Raw genomic sequence first — 15,729 nt, forward strand, 5'->3', positions numbered from 1 at the left:
TTTCGTTTTTCAAAAGGTACTTTTTGCAATTTCTACGATATTAAACCTAGAAACATGTAATTATGTATGTATGGCCCGGATTAAGTAAGGACCCATAAAAGGGTACTTATTGGTACTTTTTCGTTTTTCAAAAGGTACTTTTTGCAATTTCTACGATATTAAACCTAGAAACATGTAATTAAGTGTGTATGGCCAGGATTAAGTGAGGACCCATGAAAGGGTACTTTTTGGTACTTTTTCATTCTTCAAAAGGTACTTTTTGAAATTTCTATAATATTGAACCTAGAAACATGTTATTAAGTTCGTATATCCCGGATTAAGTGAGAACCAGTAAAAGGGGACTTCTTGGTACTTTTTCGTTCTTCAAAAGGTACTTTTTACAATTTCTACAATATTGAACCTAGGAACATGTAATTAAGTTTGTATGGCCCGGATTAACTGAGGACCCAGTTAATCCGGTACTTTTTCGTTCTTCAAAAGGTACAAAAGGCTTTAAACACATCATGGTGAAGGGTATATAAGATTCGGCACAGCCGAATATAGAACTCTCACTTGTTTTTTTTTTTTTTTTTTTTGAATAAAGACACGTAGAACTGAAGAAATTTCGCAATATACAAGAAAAAATTAAGCAGAACAGTTGAAAATGTGCGACGAAAACTTGTTTATATTATTACAAATTGTGGTTTCCTTTAAAATAAATGTATTAAATAAAACTAAATTAAAAGAAAATTTTATTGCACAAAATATAAATAAACGTATAAATACTGTGCTTAAATAAATAATAATTTAAAGAAGACAGTTTTGAAGCACTGCTTACGGTCGACTGCTCTTGGGCCAAGGTTAAAAGTTATTGAAGTGCTACAAAAAATAGTCGACTACACGATGTGGCACATGCGAAATGTACATCTGACATATTTAATGAATGCCATTGCGCTATAAATTGGTAAGTTATTCATTAAATCTAAACAAGAAATTTTTACAATTATTGTCGTTGTCTATTTGTAGGTACATACATATGTAGGACAAAACTTGTAAACATTTATTCCAAAATATGAAGTAAATTAATAAAATAAGTAAAAGTGTTTTAATAGTTTATCCAAAAATAATTTTAAACATTATTTTACTATTATTTGTTTTGGTATTTTTTTACATATAGTATTTTGATGCCATAACTATCACTACCATTATTTTGTATCACTACCACTATTTTGTATCACTATCACTATTGTACTTTTTCAACTCACCACTAAATATCTATTAGTGAAAGTGAAAATTTGCACTATCACGTACATTTAGTGGAAACTGCAAATTAAGTGCACTACCCCCAACTCTGGTTCATACCTATCAAACATATGATAAAAAACGACATGACACTTAAAATCGTATTGTTAACTTTTTAAAACGTTTTTATTTAAAGCAGTGGAATAGCATTTACATAATATTATTTTTTATATTAAATATTTATAAATATCAATTATATTATTATTTTTTTTTTTTTTTTGCTTTGTTCAATTTTATTTTGTTAATAAGAGTGTGTGCCAAACGATAGCAAATTGCTGTTAAAAGTAAGTTTTTGATAGATATGAGGTGAATAAAAATTTACTAGCTCATTGGGCTGACAAATGAAAATAAAAAATTTACAAAACAAAACATAAATGAATGAAAAACAAAAATGTTAAAATTTACAATTTAATTTCAAAATCCATTTCATGTTTAAAATATTTGTTTATAAAATTCATAAAGGACGAAAAAACAGTTTATTTTTATTGGATGTGTTAAATATTCGGGATTAATCAGTAAAAATTGTCAAAATTTATCACAGCAAGAAAAGTATTGTTTGGCACAGCAAAATGTAAAAATTTTCCCACCATAGAAAAATTACAATCCAACATAGAACATGGCACACACTCTAACATTTTCTTTTATTATCAATGACATTTTTATATAACTTATAAACTTTTATGTACTTATAAACATTGAAAATCCTGCAGTTATTCTCTAAATGTTCACATGAAAGTCAAAGTTCTTCATGTAAAATTTTAAGATTCTAGTTCTAATAGTTTCTTAGATGTACGAATTTTTCTATTTAATTAAAATTATAAATAATTAAAATTATAAATAATAAAATCGGAGTTTAATTTAATTAACAATGGGTGACCCAACCCTTATTTTTTATTAACAATCAAATGCTTGTTTTAACTGGCGCCCGAGCAGGGACGATCTTTAAAAAAATAAAGGATCGCCCTTAAATTGGTTTGGCGCGCGATTATAGTGTTTTATTTTACTAATATTTAAAAAAGGAAAAGAAGTGTGAAAGAAGTGTAAATTGAATAATTATGAAAATAATTAAATGAAACTGTGCAAAGTGTCCTCGAAATTCCTTGATCTCCCACTATTAACAGGCATGTAAGGTGTAAAAGTGAAAAAGTGCAATAACAATATAAAAAGTGACCAATATGGGCTCTTAAGTAGCCCAGCGTGCTGCGATCCTGAAATCAGGCCCTCCAGTGCGTAAAAAATTTTTTTTGTCACAAAATAAATAATAATAGAGTCCTCTGGAAAAATGTGCAACTTTCCTTCGAAACAACCTTTCCTTAATTGTGAAGATTACAGAGGGCTAAAGAGTGCTTCGGAAAACATCCTTGCAAGTTGCAGTTAACTTAAGAACCTGCACTACTGAGTGGGGTTGGTGCTAACTCTTTTCGCCTGGTAATAGGGTAAAGGTTGTGAAGGTTCACAGGGTGAGATTCACCGTGCCTTAGTACGGCAGTATATGTTGAAGCAAATACTGTTCGAAAAAGGATAACGCGATACTCCATCTACGGCAATAATTAAATACAATAAATCATAATAAAATAAAGATTAAGCACTCAAAAAAAAATAATAATAATAAAAAAATTCCATAAAAGAAAAAAAATAATTGAATTGCAATAAAATAAATATAAAAAATAAAAAAGCAAAAGATTAAAAATGAAAAATGTAAAGCCATAAGTTAAGAAATTTAAACAAAAATGAAAGAAATTAAAAAAATATATAAAAAATATGAAGCTTAAATTGAAATAATATATTAAAAATAAAATTTCGTAGAATATTATAAAAGCAAAATGAGAATTAAAAATTGAATGTGAATAAAATTAAATCTTTAAATTACTGGAAAAGGAATTAAGAGGTTAAACAAAAAATTGCTAAGGATTGAAAATCCTTTTAAAAAATAAATAAAATCCAAACCGCGAGCCAAATCATAAAAATAAAAAAATTAAATATACTTAAAAAATAATAAGATATTTGTTCGTTTCGTTCTAGAAAAAATAAAAGAGAAAATCACATGTACGCTTTATAGTACGTAAAAATAATAAAATTGTCGAATAATAATACTAGAATTGAATCCAGATTTAAGGGTAAGTGCTTGGATACTTTCTATATTTTTGAATGTTTGTTGCTTGTTTTATGCCCATTTTTTTGCTTATCACCTTGTGCTTCTTTGTTGTGTTGAATTAAAAATGGAAAATTAGTCAGCTTCCGGATCAGGTTAAAGAACCCAATCCTTTGATGGCAATCCTACGCAATACGTATCCTGTATACATAGCGTGGAGTCCATACTGATGATATCGTGCGTACGAAACCGATATATAGGGCGATATTGCAAAGTATACGACAAAATGTTAGAGGTAGTGCTGATACGGCACTAGTTTCTTATAATATATTTGATAACTGGTGTAAGATCAAGGAATGTCTGTCCTTGCACTATGCGGACAAAAGAGACATAAGAACCCTTGAACACCAGCTAAATCAGTTAACGCAGGGAAATTCAAAAGTTGATGAGTTTCACGCGGCTGTAAATCATCAGTTCTCTTTAATAATAAATAAAATAGAAACGTATAGGTACAGATCCTTGGATGTGTTTATTAGGGGGTTAAATGGTATAGGAATGAGGCCCCAATTACCTCCCAGGATATTCCATAACCACTCCACTAATAGTGCTAACAATAATTTCATACCAAGATATAAATTTTCTAGCGCTTCAACACTTCCACCAAGGCCAATGGGACCAAAACCTGCCGAAAAATAGACATAGATAGATTAGTGCAGTCTAGAAATGTGAATTATATGAATAGATCTTCAGCTTTTAAGAGAAATCATCTGAAATCATCGGTAATCCGTTTAAACAACAAAGACTATTTAACACCTATTTGGAACCGAATGAGATTCCTAATGAAATCACGACTAATGATAATAATAATTCTGAGAGCAATGATATTTATGAGTCACCTGAAATAAATTTTATGGCCGGAGCCTCTTTTCCAGCGTTCCATACTTAGAATTAGTCACCAAGTGCCATTAAAGTTCCTTGTGGACACAGAAGCAAATAAAAATTTTGTGGGCTCCCACATATGTGGAACTGGCACCCAACTTAAAAAATTATTTCACGTGAAAACAGCTGCTGGAACTATAGAAATTAATAAGAAAACCGAAGGACAATTTTTCAAATCTGTAGGAATAAACTCTATTATCACATTTTATATACTTCCCAGTTTAGATTCTTTTGATGGCATCATCGGCGACGATACCCTTAAAGAGCTAGGTGCAATAATAATTAGGGAAAATAATACACTAACCATTACCGGGCCTAATAGTCTTACCTCTTAAAGACAAATATACACAGCAAATACATTTTATAGATAAAAATGATTAGAAACTTATATTTCTAATCAACTTTTGTTCTACAACTTTGTTCATATATAGTATTTACCTGTGTTATGTGAAAAATATCTGGTTAGTTCCTAGAGGAACCACCAGGCACCCAAATTATAAATATTGTAAAACGTACTTTAAAGGCAAAAATAAGCAAATTCATTGTAAATGAAGATAATTATATTGGGATATACTTAAATAAAATATATAAAACAGCTCTTTCCTGATGAAAAATATGGCTTTATGCGACATTTTCGACTTCGAACTTTCGTTAGGGATGAATAATTTGGATTTTTGGATCGCGTTATGCCTTATATTATAAATTTTGTTAAGAGTATTATATGATCTAGGAGAATATAGCTAGTTGACAATAAACAGAGATTGTACGCCGACGTTTCGAAGCAATTTCAACCCCAAAAAATTTTGGTCGATCTTTTCCCACTCGAATTTTAACACAAGATTTCATCAAGCGAAATCAGACTACTGGCACAAATGCTATGTTTCAATTTAAAATAAATCAATCAAAAAACATCCCAAAAATATCGATTTATTTAATCTGATATATGAAAAAATTTGAAGTCTGGGTGCCTGGTTGTCCCTTAAAGAACCAACTAGAAATTTCTAAAAATCTCTCTAACTAAAGAAATAAAATCACTTCAAATACCTATTATTACAATAATATTAGGCAACGATCAGTAAAATATTTTTTCTGTTTAATATTTTGTCGATTTATAACTAAAATACATTGCATTCTTTTGGACCTGAACAAGCCAAATGAAACTTTATTCCAATACCAATCAAAGAAATTAGTGCCGCTTGCAATTAAAAAACTTTTTAAAAGTCATAACATAAGGTTGATAAATATTTAAATAAATTTTTATTGGTTGGTTCCTGGCGGTACCACCAGGCTATTAAGAATCGTTTTCTAAGTCGATTAAGCCAGCCGTCCGTCTAGCTGCCTGTCCATGAATAGGACCTTTGGGCTTATAATTAAGTTAAAAGATCTGTTATGGTCAAAATTCACTTATAAACACATTAAAATTCTACAAAAAAATTTTGAAGTAGACGTAAATTCCTCTATCAAAATTTATAAGGATAGGCCCATATATACCCCTACTCCTCTATGAGCCCTCTTGTAGAAAATCTCTTTTTTGTCAACAATAAGTAAAAACATTCCGGAATAAAGTTAAGAAAACATTTAATTTGTTTTGTTTTATTTTTTTTAAATATCATCATCAAAGAATAAATAAGAAGTGAAACGCTGTCAAAAAGTACCTAAGTCTACTGTCAGTCGGTACCTAACTCTAAGAATGTATTAGTAGAATTCTCAAGCCAACATAGTTGCAAAAAATCGGATTTAAAAATTTGAAAAAAAATTATTTCATTTGAATTTATATTTTAAAAGATTTCTTTAAATATTTTGCAACATAATTTATCTATAAACATTATATATGAACGTATCTTTGCTTTTTAATCTGCAATATTGAAATAATAATTAAGTTAGTTGAAATATTTTTTTCTTGTACCATACGAAAATTTACAACATTGTTCTTTTTTCGTTTTAATTTTAACAACAAAAATTAAATGTCAAAAAAAATAAAAAATATTTTTTTTCGTTTGTAAAAAATTAAATCTTTTCGGGCTATTAAATATATTTAAAGTGTGCAAAAAAATAATAAAATATAACGTTAAGTGATGAAAAATATTTTCAAGTTCTATAAGCCACGAATTTTCGCGACAAAGTTTTGAAGTTTGGAGAGTGAGTAAGTTTCTTACATATGTGTTGGAGTTACACAGAACTCGTCTGTGAGAAGAGCGTAACGTTGTTGTTGTAAAAAAATGACAGCGTTTCACTTCTTAGTATTCAGCGATCATAATTTTTAATATACTGACTGGTGAAGGGTATCATATGCTAAGGGCTAAGGTCAAATGAGGCCCTATAAAGAACTTGGTTTTACAGGTTTTTGTCGAGATGGGAGTATATTAAACATAATAATGTCGGGTTTTAATGTTTGCAATAGAAAGTTCCTAAAAACCTGTTTATGTGGAATTTTGTTACTATACAGTTATTTTTAAGGGAGTTATGTATGTTAAAGTCATATTCTAATCCCCAATGAAGAGCAATATTTAAAAATATATAAATAGTGATAACAGTTTTATTGTTAGAACCTATATTATACCTTATTACGACGACGGTGCAACAATTTCCGGTTTTTGATTTATTTATCAACCGGATTTATTTTATAACTTACTAGCTAATACTCGGTGTGCTCCGCTACCCCAATCGAAATTAAATAAATAAAAAATTATTTATTTTGTTATTAAATTATGTAATTTTTTTGTTTATTATAATTTCATTTGATGGCAATATATTTCACTAAAATTCTAAAATAACACATTAATCAGCTATTTTTTTCTTTCTTGCTAAAATTCAATATATACTTTTATTCTTAAAAATAATTCTTAATGCCTTGGAATATTTTTTATTTTACCCTCTTGTATAAATAAAAACCCCACTAAATGATTTTGAATTCTAACTACAATCCTAACAATATGTTACATATAATAGATGCCAAGCAAATGAATTTCAAAGTTCTTCATGTAAAATTCTATTTCTAATAGTTTCTTAGATATACGAAGTTTTCTATTTAATTCATGTGGGGCCTTTAAAGTAATTTAAATAAAATTTTGTATTTAATTCATATGGGAGGTACCAGGTACCCCATTGGAAGTCAGCTAGTTATACTCTAAGTGTTCAGATGAATTTCAAAGTTCTTCACGTAAAATTTTAAGATTTTAACTTTAATAGTAAAATGTACAAATGAATATTAAAGTTCTTCTTAAAAGTTTAGTTTAGTCCACCAATTTATTACCCAAAATGTTAATATGGATATTAAAGTTATTCGTCCAAACATTTAAGATTCTAACTGTAATAGTTTTCACGATAAACGAATTTTTGTATTTAATTTATATGGGAGGTGATACGCACTACTTTTTATCCTAAATAATCATATTGATACTAAAGTGGCACCGAAAATTTGGGGACTCTAACTGCTATATTATCTCAAATTTACGGATTTTATATTTTCTTAATATGGTCGTGGCTGCTCGCCCACTTGTAAAGTAGCCTATTACCTATTCAAGACATACAGGAAGACGATTTTAATGACATAACACAAATTTGTATAGAACGCCAAAATTATTACAAATGTCTTAATTATTTGGAAAATGTTTAAGTTTCTCAAATTTTAACATTGAATTATATAATGTAATAATTTGAAATTCTTACATTATAAACCTGTTTTTATACCCTACACCACTTTAGTGGGGAGGGTATATTGGGTTTGTGCTGATGTTTGTAACATAGAAAAATATTCGTCCTATACTCACCTTAAAGTATACCAATCGGCTTTCCTGAGTCGATTAAGCTATGTCCGTCCGTCCGTCTGGCTGGCCGGCTGGCTGTCCAGGCCGCAATTTTGAAGATAATTAGATGAAATTTGGCACACACGCTTCTTTTGGCCCAATGATGAAGCCTATTGAAAATGGTTAAAATCGGTCCATTATTTCGACTAGCCCCCATACAACCGTACCCCCCAAATAGGGCCTTTTGGCTTATAATTAATTTAAAAGATCTATTATGTTAACAAAAGTCGACAAAACTTAGTTTTATAGAACTTTAAATGACACTACCGATTTTTGTAATGATCGGTCTTCATTTGATCCTATCTCCCATACAAACTCCCCTTCAGAAAATGACTTAAAGGTCAAAAATCACTTACAAACACTAATAACACTTTTAAATTCTACATAAATAATATTGAAGAAGAAGTAACTCCCCCTACCAACATTTTTAAGGATAGGGCCATATTTTGCCCTACTCCCCTCTGAGCCCTCTTGTAAATTTTTTTTGCCAAAATAAAAATAAAAATACTCCGAAATAAAGTTAAAAAAACAAACCAAATGCTTTATTTTTTTAAATAATCTCCATTTTTAACATACATACTGAGGGTATCATATGGTCGGCTACGCCCGACTATACATTCATACTTGTTTTTTTTTTTTTTTTTGCTTTTCAAAATTCGTCATGTTTTGTATTTTATTTTAATATTTTAAATTCTATTTTGTCCTAGATTTTCTGCTAGCTATATTTATCTAGCGTATTAAATATGTACATAAGCATACGCGTAATTTCTTTAGCTTTACAATGATATATAACACTTAATTGTTTAATTCACAATCAAGTTGTATATTGTACCTACTAAAGTGTAGTAACAGTGATTGTGAACAGATCTTTGCAGCAAGTCATAAATTTATGTTCTCTATGAAAAAAAATCAAAACAAATACACATAACAATGTCAAAAGATAAAAAATCAAAATATATTAAATTAATTAAACATGCGAAATAATCCAAATTAATTTCTTTGAATTTTCAATTCTTTTATTTTCTTTATTCCACATTTTAAACTAATAAATAAACAGTTTTTAATAAAATTTTAGTTTTTTTGTTTTTCTAAACAGCTGTTTGTTTTTGATGTCAGTGTTACCACTTTATCGTTTTTTATGCTAAAATCGTTTGAATTTTTGTTTATATGTTGAAATAAACAATTGGCAACACTAAAATTTCTTACAATATTCGAAAAATATGAAAAATTGTCATATGAGTTGTATAGAGCTTTTGCATAGAAAATACGAACAACATTGTTATGACTATTGTAGCAGCTGCTGACATACAACGCATACAACGCTACAACATCGATTGTGAATTGAACAAATGATTTCATTCTACTTATTATCAATCAAATTTTTATAAATTTTTTTACGAGTTTCCAATTGTTATTTAAAAATGTTGTTTTTGTTTTGCGTTGGTGCTTTATTGTAAATGGAATCAAACTCGTTTACCTTAAATTAAAGTAGGCGTGGTGCCACGCCTCCACCAAACAAGAGCTCCGTAGGTTTTATGACCGCGGTGTACATCCAGTGCACAATGTATGGTTTAAGACCCAATCTTTTACCAAAGGTTTTCTTACATATATAGAAAGCACATAATTCCCTCTTTATTCGACTCTCATTATTACGTTTTCACGTGAGCTTAGATTCTAAGATTTCGCCAAGTTTTTTCGCATCGCTTCAGGTATACAAAATGTTACCATCCAAACGCGAGGATCTGAATTCTGGATTTTTTACCTCCTGGTGAAAGGACCAGTTCAGTTTTGGACGGGTTAACACCCAGACTGTTTTCCTTGGCCCACGATAATAGAATGCTTGAGGGCTTATTGTAGAAATTCCTTGAATAAGAAGCACAACGTCGTCAGCATATATCTGATTCCACAGGAGTCTGAATTTGACCCGGTCGGGTTTAGGTTGGAGAAAGATACATGGTTTCGTGACCGGACGCCTCGAAATTTACTGGCTGCAAGTCAGAATTCTTGGATTAAGAGCACGTGGATAACTTCCTTCTCCATAAAGCGCAGCAAGTTGTTCGTTGCTGCTTCAGAGTGGTGCAGTGGTGCAGGCCGCTTGGATTCATCAGTGCGTTTCTCTGAGAGCAAGATCAAGGGAAGTTATATGAGCTCGTACTTTACGACGATTTAAGAGGAACGAAGGATTTTGAACCAATTTTGATTCAGAGATCCATACCTTCTCCCTTATCACTCGTGCGTTCTCCGTTAATCGTAGGGTCGCAGTACAAAGTTCCTTATTCTGACGCTTAATTAGTGTTAGTTTGGATTTTCCTACAGAATTGCAGGAGGAACCCACACTATAAAGATCGTAACAAAAGGTACTTTGTCCAATGGGACGATTTTAATCTTGACGTTGGGCCAGCGTTCGCCACCTCAGACGCAGATTTTGAGAAAGCCTAGAGCTTCCTCCCTTTTACCATTTGGCGACATCGAACGCAGTAAAGGAGTCATCCTCAGACATACCTGAGAGAGCGTTTGTAGCCCGCCAAACTTTTGCGTTCGTCCTGTTCCGTGTCCTGTCTTTTGTTTGTCTGTTTATAGTCTCCCTCATGTGCCTCTGGATTTTGTCCGGTTTCCTCCGTGTTTCGCGGTTCAGATTACACCATGCACACGTCCTCCTCATCAATCTCATTAGTTAAAAAGTTAAAAAATTTACAAAAACAAAATACATTACTTTCTAATTTTGATCAAAATTTTGTTTAACCCTCTGGGACTAACGTGGTAGTCTGACAGACACCAAAAAATTAGAAAAATTTGATTTTTCAATTTGTACCTTGTCAATAAACACTTTTAACATGTATTGTTGTGTCGAAGATAAAAAAAATTATAATACATGAATAGTTTAAGTAGGTTTTAAAAAGAGATCTTACAAAATATAAGCTTTCAAAAAATTTCATGTCAGTGAAATAGTTATAAAATATCCACTTCCCAGAGGGTTAATATGTTAGTGTGTTTGAAAATATCAAAAAGAAACTAAAAAATAGAAACTAAAATAAGTAGAACACTTTTTTAAACACTAACAAGCTAATTTAATGTAGAATCATTGCTCTTAAAAGAAGAAAAAGTGTTTGGGAAATTTTGATTTTGTATTAAATTCTGTTAATTTAAAACTTAATGTATAAAAAACATAAGTTTAATATAGAATAAACATAAGTGAAATAAAACAATTTTTAAATTTTTCATAATGTAAAAGAAGAAGCAAAAAAATGTATTATAAAGTCGCTTTAATAACATAAAAGAGTGTAAAATTAGGTGTACCTCTTCGAGCAACGAAATTTAGAATTATGAATTCAACTGTCGGCTGTCATATCATACGCCACTTCAACTTGAATTATGGTAAGTTAAAAGTATTCCCCAACGTTTCTTTTGGTGTCGGCCAACTTTTACATATAATGATGGTGATAGCCGAGCTTTAAGTAGCTGTGACATTTCAGGAACCACAGGCGACGCATTTAAATTCTTACAGAACTGACAATTTTTACGTATTTCTTTTAATGTAACTCTTAATATTGGATTATTAAAGTACTGTAGCAATTCATTGATGCAAGTGTCATGATTGTTATGGTGAAACTTTTCATGAAAATGTTGAATCGACAACTCTGTGCAATAGGCTTGGCAAATTTATTGGGCAATTCATTGAGGCAAATGGCATGATTGATATGGTGAAACTTTTCATGAAAATTTTTAATCGACAACTCTGTGGAAAAGGCTTGGCAAAATTATTGAGTGTTTTTCATTTTCATGTATAACAGGAGCTAAACCAATTCGAATTTCCAAATTATATGATATATGGGGAGCATTTGAATAAGGCACTTGAATTCTAATTTTTCACTCTTGTTTGAAAAGACAACAAATTCATCTTCTTAAGAATCGTGCTGTGTAGTGCGATAAATTAATTTTTCTGTCATAAAATGCTCCTTAGAAAGTTCTGGGAAAATTTACGGTTGATTTATTACTCTGTACTATTTTATCTTCAATTTATGTATAAATGTATAAAATTTTACCACAGTTCGAAATAATTTCCTCCATTAAGATATTCTATGAAAACCGACTAAGGTAGAATCAATTTTTTCTTGATGGACCGTAACAGGATTAATTCTGAGTTCTTCTGAAACATTGGAAATTTTTGAATTCCCGCTAGACAGTATAAGTTAATTCGCTAGCATCAATCAGGCTGGGTTGAACACCATCGAGGAATTTTGACATTTCCTATATTAAGTAGAAGATTAAACCAAATTGTTAATTTCCTAAAGACTTCATGTGTCCATCCTTCAGTATTTCCCCAAACCTCTTGAAGTAATACTTTTAGATAAACTACATATGCCGACAGGAATCCAAAGTGGTCAAAAATAAACATCAATGTTCTTATCGGTAGCGTTAACCTAGATAAAATATCTTTATTAACTCGATTCAGTTTCAAAGAATATGAGAAATTGTCATCCGCAGTAGAAAACCACATACCTAACACGTTTTTCCTAGTCATTTCCTTTCAATTGCATGGATTTTAAGGAAATTCCTTTTATTTTTGCTGCCGCATCCAATCGAACTTCTCCTGGCTTGTTTTGGTTTATAACAATAAATATGGGAAGGAACCAAGTTACGCCATCTGATTTCTGTACTTCATCCTCTGACAATTTTCGAGCATATACTTTTTCCACCAATATGTTCAGGATCGTTCGGAAAACTCTGTGGTACTACCATTATGTCTTCCTTTCAAAGCAATCCGGTTTAAGTCTCTCTCCAACACTTTAAGTAGTTAAATAGAACCCTTCAACTGAACAACGATAATATAGGTTCCCGGACCTAATCCAGATCTAGATTTATATATCTCACTCAGAAAAAAAATAGTAAATATAATCAGTTGTAAAAGATTCCCGGACCTAATCCAGATCTAGATCTTTTATGTTTTTATTCATTATTTACAATTTTATTTACAAATTTTAAAAATAAGTAAAATAACATAACTTATTTTGTTTAATTTTTAGATTATATTATTTTATTCAAAAATTTGGGTTCAGAACTTCACTTGTTTCCATTGATGATATCAGATTTTTGGTTAAATATTAATGCGATGGGTCCACGTTTTGAGTTAGTAGTGGCAGGGTTTGTTTCTCTTTTTAATAAGTAATTGCCTTTAGGTCAAACATTCTGAACGACAATTTTTGTCAATATGGCGACATGAAATAACTCCCAATGAAATAACACCCAATTAGGAAAATAAAGTAAATAACAATAAAATATAAAAATCAAAATTGGGCGTTATTTATTTTTTTTGGCTTTATTTCATTTCAAAATTGGCAGTTATTTCATTATGAAATAAGTCCCAAATTAAAAACAGAGAAATTGGGATTTATTTCATAAAAAAATCTTTTTGGGCTTTATTTCATTTTAATAAAATTAAATTTTAAAAGTATTTTAGAGTTTTTAAATTTTAGTTTACAGTTTAAACCGTTAGGTCGGTCTTCAAATAGTCTTAAAACATCTTAGTATCATCAATATTTGACTTCAATTATTATTTTGAGTGCATTAAAAGAAGCAAGATCGAAAATTATGGAATTCGAAATTATCAGTGGTCGCCGCAGGAATAGCAAATTAATCTATTCTATTAGAAGAACAATTATATTTTAAAAATCTGTATTTGTTATAATAAAAAGTGCAGATCGCGAATTTATTTATTATCGCGGCGATTTCTGTTACAAAACATTTTCTCCTGCGGCGCTTTTCAATCCTTCCTCATTACAGAACATCTTCCGCTTTTGATTATAAGCTTTTTCTTAAAATGAATTGTTACGTATTAATGATAATAAAACCCTATTTTTAAGGTATTCACGTTTGCATTTGTTGTAATGAATAAAAAATCTTCAAAAGGATACATTCATTTATTTAAATATATAAATGAATAAATTTTAAATACAAATGGAGCTGTATTCATAGTGGTCTCCGTAAAGGTATTAAAACTGTTTTTTAAGATTCCAAAATATATGGATGCTGATTCCATTATTGTCAAGCTTTGCGAAGGCAATTTACAATAAAATATAAGGACTTGGCAACATTTATAAGACAAAATAAAAAAGCATCCACAGAATATCATAGGTTTTATGCATACCTTTATTATCACCTATTTACATTACTACTTCCTTCCAACAAATAAAAGATGACACCGAAAAACTTGATCATCAATTTAAATTTACACTCTTCTTTAATTATTTTGAAAGTCACTGTTTAAAAAGGTAAATAAATTCAATATTTTAACTAGTTAGTTGGCCCAGAAGGAATTTCTGTTTCCGAAAATCCGACAAGAACAACATCAGCCGAAACATAGAAACTTTTTTAAATTTATAAAAACTTTCCAAGGAGAAGAATTTTACAAAAGCCGCGAGTTCGAAGAATTTGCTAATAGTGGTGGTTTATTTGGACAGGTTAAAAGAAAGAAAACAAAAAATTTAAGAAGCAGTTTGATGAATTAAAAAAAAAGGAAAAATAACTTCAGCGAACTTTTTCAATAGAATGGTATACCCAAAAAACAAAACATGCTCAGACATGGAACCTGTTAAAGATGTGTTTGAAGAATTACTCTACTTGGAAGTGGAAATTGAAGAAGACGATGTGGAAGATCACATGGAACCACGCAACATAGAAATGAAATTTCACTGAAAAAATTTTTGGCTATTTTGAATTTTGAAGATTAAATTGCACTACTCTAAATTGTGAATATTTATAAACAAAATATAATCAATGGACATAAGAATGATGATTTCTTCACATAGAAAAAACATTTAAAATTAAAATGTACAAAAAAGTATCAAATAAGAATGATCTTATTTACTTTCATTGTTATGCGTTCTTAAAAATTATTTAGGGTGTGTGTTGCTCTTGTTTTTCAAATTGTGATTTTGTTTTTTCAAATTGCGTTTGCAATTTCTGAAACAAAGCGACATCAACATACTTTGTTAAATGCTGCCAAGCAACTAAATAAAATATTTTTTATTTCTGACGCTCTTCTTAAAATATTAGAAATGACTTAATACAGTTTTTAGGTTTAGTTATAGCTAAGTGCTATTTTTGCAGTATAGTATGTGAATCGACCTATTATTTTTATCAGACAAAAAATTTGCAACTCTTACAGTTTCTGTTGTCAATGTTTAAAAAACCGTTTTTTTCGTTTTGTTTTGTTCCAAATCTTCGTTTATTGATATAAAATCTCACTTTTCTTTAGTTGCAAAAATATTTTACTTAAAATACAAGTTTTACTAATTAGCCATAATTTCGATAAAGATGGCACCAGATAAGTTCGGTAAAGATTTACGCAAACGTATTGTTGATGATTTCAATCAAGGAATTTCTCAAAAAGAATTATCCATTAAGTATAATGTGCATAAATCATCAGTTTCTCGAATTTTATCACGTTAAAAAAACTAAATCTGTGGAGGTCAACAGCAAAGCGGTCCCACAGTGGTATAGGAAAAAAAGAGGGAAATAATTCGGTAACTTCTAAACGGTTAATCCGATTTTAATGAAATTTGGTATGCACAAAGAGGAGGTGTTGCCGAGTTTAGGTTTGGACCTTATAGG

The 15,729-nt window shown here is 30.1% G+C and overlaps 1 protein-coding gene and 1 long non-coding RNA gene across 8 annotated transcripts in view; both read right to left on the minus strand.

The window, feature by feature from the left end:
* LOC111688226 (maternal effect protein staufen) overlaps positions 1 to 15,729 on the minus strand; it is a 261,139-nt gene that overhangs the window by 93,863 nt on the left and 151,547 nt on the right. The window lies entirely within an intron of this gene.
* On the minus strand, positions 9,415 to 13,439 carry LOC124420943. 2 transcript variants are annotated; one of them, XR_006941446.1, is made up of 4 exons: positions 12,619 to 13,439; positions 12,446 to 12,539; positions 11,416 to 12,366; positions 9,415 to 10,784 (listed from the first exon to the last, which is right to left on the minus strand). It is a non-coding gene; the product is annotated as an uncharacterized LOC124420943 (long non-coding RNA). The 2 variants fall into 2 exon arrangements; XR_006941445.1 differs by having other exon boundaries at positions 11,416 to 12,539.

This window comes from Lucilia cuprina, chromosome 6 (genome assembly GCF_022045245.1).
Source record: "Lucilia cuprina isolate Lc7/37 chromosome 6, ASM2204524v1, whole genome shotgun sequence".
Lineage (NCBI taxonomy): Eukaryota > Metazoa > Arthropoda > Insecta > Diptera > Calliphoridae > Lucilia > Lucilia cuprina.